The following is a 4,657-nucleotide window of genomic DNA, read 5'->3' as shown; positions in this document are numbered from 1 at the left end:
GATGGATTGGAGAAGGAAGGAGGGCGCATATCTAGAGAGAAGGAGGAGGGAAAGGTTTTCCAAAACCTAGAGAGAGAAGTGAAATGGGAAAATGAATATTTTGGCCCCAAAAACACTTATATACTCCCTTGCGCGAGTTTACTTAAATGCCCTTCGTCTCAGCCGTGTTTACCTGAATCTGATACATAACTCATGCTTGACTGATATTACTCATTAATATCTTTCGTCGTACTTAACTTTATTCATCATGATCACTTTCTATGAATCTTAGTCCTCTGATACATTTAGCAGATGAAATTTCCATTAGCTGACGAGCGGGATGTTACAGTGGTGGATTTACAAGATGTCTTCAATCGCTTCACATTTGATAACATTTGTTCCGTGGTTCTTGGATGCGATCCTAATTGTCTATCCATTGACTTCCCAGATGTTGCTTGTGAGAAGGCTTTTGACCAAATTGAAGAATGCATATTCTATAGGCATGTTGTGCCAAGAAGTGTTTGGAGGTTGCAAAAATTACTTCAAGTTGGTCAAGAGAAAAAGATGACCAAAGCATGCAAAGAATTTGATCAATTTATATATTCAAATATGGAGTCCAAAAGAGTGGAGCTAAGAAAAGGTATCAAAAATATTGATGAAATGGGTGATTTGTTAACCACTTTGATGAATGAAGAGAAGGGATCACAAGTAGTAGAACATGATGACAAGTTTCTAAGGGATGCTGCTTTCAATCTCTTTGTAGCCGGAAGAGATACTATAACTTCAGCGCTTACATGGCTCTTTTATCTCGTTGCTACACACCCTTCGGTAGAAACCAAGATTCTTGAAGAGATTAAAGAACATTTTGGGACCATTAATATTGATCAAAAGAAGTTAGGGGTTGATGAAGTGAAAAAGCTAGTTTATCTTCATGGTGCTATATGTGAGGCTATAAAGCTTTTTCCTCCTATACCCTTTGAACGCAAGAAAGCAATTAAAGGTGATGTGCTTCCAAGTGGTCATATTATTAATCAAAATACAACTATATTATTTTCTTTGTATTCAATGGGGAGATTTGAAGAGATATGGGGAGAAGATTGCTTGGAGTTCAAGCCAGAGAGATGGATATCTGAGAGAGGTAGCATTGTTCATGAACCATCTTATAAGTTCTTTAGTTTTAATGCTGGACCAAGGACTTGTTTGGGAAAGGACTTGTCCTTCATTCAAGTTAAAATGATAGCAATTGCTATTTTGAGCAAATATTGTGTCCAAGTAGTGGATGGTCATGTTCCTATATTAAGCCATTCAATTGTACTTCTTACACTACCACAATTTTGGCTTTCAATAGCACAATTTTAATAGCGTTTCTGGATAAATGCTATTAAAAATGCAAATCATAGATCTGTTATAGCACTTCTCATAAAGCGCTAAGAAAAACTTGTGAAAAACTGGGTTAGATAGCGTTTTTCTATAAGCGCTATTATTCTGGTTCACACTAATAGCGCTTTTTAGAAAACGCTATTGTTGGAGGGGGTATAAATAGCTCTTTCACAAACGCTATGTTTGGTCTTTATGAAAATTAAAAAAGGGCAGATTTTTTTTTCATTTTGGCGCACAAAAAATATAACACATAACTCTCTCTCCTTCCTTATCCAAAAGTGAAGCTTCTCCCACCATCCAAAACTCACTCTCTCTCACAAACAATCCAAACACTCTCTCCATCGTTGTTCATCAATTTTTTCTCCGACATCAACCCTTTCACCTCACTCTGTCCACCCATCAACCCTTCACCTCACTCATCTCCTCACAAATCACATTCACCATCCATCTCTCTCCGCCTCACAACCCTTAATCGAACTCATCGTCTCACTCGTTCTCGATTGTTCTTTCCGTCGAACAGATCACAGCCCACCTTCATCTTTACCCAGAACCCGTCTTATCACCATCTCGTATTTACGAAGAGCCCGTCGAACTCTTCAAACCAATGGAATGAAACCAGAAATCAATTGAGATTTCGATTGTAGTAAGTCTCAATTTCATCTTCTCTAATTTTGGATCTCAAATTTGTTTTGATTTTAAATCTTTTGTTTATGGTTTTGATTTCGTTTTTTTGCTTTTTGGTTTGACCAATACCATAAAAAACCCTACTTTAAGGCTTAGTTTGACAAATATTGAAAAGGGTTTCACCTAGAAAATTAGGTGAGCTTTAACAGATTATGGTTTGTAGACATGAGGATTGATAGACCCTTATGCGTCATTCATGAGTCCTTGTGTAAGGTTCACAAGACAAGTAAAGATTTAAAAAAAAAATCCTTGGAGCCTTGTAGAATTTTGAATGTTATGCTACTGTCACCAATGTTCATGTCTGATTCATTAGAAAAACATATTCTCTTTGAATCACTTGCTTCTTCTTTACTTGCGAATATGATCACTCTCTTCAAATTCATCCAAACAAACTGTGCAGTCACAATGTGATTCCTCTCCTTTAGATTTAGCGTAGATGTCTTTAGGAATGGCGTTTATAACGGACTTTTCTTAGCCCTCGATGTGTGTGCATGCGACTCTCCTCACTCTTGATGTTGATTGGGACTCCACATCGTTGTTGGGAGTGAGGAACCTCCGACCTTGAAACCAACGGCGGATGGCAGGTCTTAAGTTGTGAGTGATGAATCGAGAATAAATTACTATAAAGAAAACTCCGACAGCCAGCATTACTAGTAATATTGCTATCACAAGTAGAATGATGTTCAGAAATATTGTAAATAACCGATGAGTTGTGATGGCCATGCTTTGGAATATTGAAAAATGGCAATGGCATTACGTACTCACAGCAATGGTTACTATGGGCTGTAGTTTTTTGTTCTGTTTGGGGTGATAGGATACAAAATATATGGTTTCTTTTTTTAACTTTGTAATTAATTTCGTATTAAATACATATTATTCAAGTTTCCAAAATTAAGAGTCTTAACTTTCTTTCTTTTTTTTGTGTTTTTTCTTTTCCCTCTTTGCCTAATCAAAGTAAAAATGTAGGTGTGAGTTGTGATGAATGTGTCATTGTGATGTTATAAGAGAAAATTGTGAAATATTAGTGTTTCATTTATGATTGTAATTTTAGTTAAATTACTACTAAAGTACAATATTAAAGAAGGGTATATCTTAGTTTATTCCAATTTGGTTGTTGCTTGGAGGAGTTATCTAGTTTTGCTTTTACTATTAAAATGAACAAAATAGCCTGTACATTTTCCTTTTAAAGTATAGTTTTAGGCCCATCAACCTATATGGGTGGAGAGTAGTACAACATGATACACAAGATGTCGTCAGTTTTTGATAGTAAAAGATTGTTCCATCAAATTAGAAGTTACTCAATTCGGCAATTCAAAGTCTCAGTTAGAAGTGTACAAACATAAAGTTATGTCATTTTGTTAGCAATGTTAACAACTTTTAAAGTATTTTGTATTTGTTTCAAATTACTTTCAACATATAATTATTTGTTTACAAGATTTCAAGAAAGGGAAGTTTGTGATTAATTAGCAGAGAAATAATTGTGGTTATGAATGAGAGTGGAAGTGAATTGGTAATGTTTGTATGCGGATGTCAATGTCAATGTGAATATCATGCTGCTTCTTCTTCCATATAATTGTACTATCAATGAATGCATCTCTGTTTCTGCATTTCATCACTAGTTTACATATATTCCAACACTTTTTGACAAGTAGTGTATATAGGTTATATGTAACAAGGTTATCAAATATGTAAGTGACGTGTCCTAATTTGATAGGCTTGTTTACATATATTCCAACACTTTTTGACAAGTAGTGTATATAGGTTATATGTAACAAGGTTATCAAATATGTAGGTGACGTGTCCTAATTTGGTAGGATTTTTCATGAAATAAGGACAACTATGCATAAAATAATCAAGACTATTATATTGAGAGGTAGAGAAATTTTGAATTTTACATATGAAAGTGAATTGGTAATGTTATTGTAATGTGAATGTGAATATCATGCTTCTTCTTCTTCCATATAATTGTACCATCAATGAATGCATATCTGCTTCTGCATTTCATCACTAGTTTATATATAGTCCAACACTAGCACAAGTTTAATTTTGGCTAGTGCGATTGCTTTGTCCAGCTTAACCTTTGTTTGCTCTTAATGTCTATGTTCGATCATCAGATCGAGCATAGATTGAAAGGGACTAATTAATTTTAACAAGAATCAATGCTATTATTTTGCGTGATCCTCCACTTTTCGGAAAAGAAATCATATGCTCTGTGTCTCTAAATTTTCGTATACAAACTGTGTATAAACTGTGTATATGATATTATAGGAGTTTTTACAATCGATATGAACGTAGCTAACATGATTTGTTCACACTATGTATGTGATATCTTTATAAGGAGAATTCTACAAAACAAGGTTGGACGAGGATTTCAACGAAAGCAGCACTCTTCCCCAAGATTAAAGCAGGAACATATACGCCGTTTTGGAGACACGAGACTCTACCTATCAGGGGATCTATCCTCCGTCCACAATTCCAAGTTCGGGCCATACATATTTGAAATCAGGTTTGACGTTTCTTATCTGTTGTGTCGAATTTATAGTCAAGCAACATATTGTGGTAAGCTATTATGAGATTATAAGTGGCTATTGTGAACTGTCGTCACTTTGATCAC

The 4,657-nt window shown here is 35.0% G+C and overlaps 1 pseudogene; it reads left to right on the top strand.

The window, feature by feature from the left end:
- Positions 1-588: 588 nt before the first annotated feature.
- On the top strand, positions 589-1,338 carry LOC146905789 (alkane hydroxylase MAH1 pseudogene; annotated as a pseudogene).
- Positions 1,339-4,657: the final 3,319 nt, after the last annotated feature.

Source organism: Medicago sativa, chromosome 7 (assembly GCF_051527215.1).
Source record: "Medicago sativa cultivar Bolivia chromosome 7, Bolivia_mono, whole genome shotgun sequence".
NCBI classification, from domain to species: domain Eukaryota; kingdom Viridiplantae; phylum Streptophyta; class Magnoliopsida; order Fabales; family Fabaceae; genus Medicago; species Medicago sativa.
Note: the sequence above shows the minus strand (reverse complement) of the source record. Positions and strands in the feature narration are given on the sequence as shown.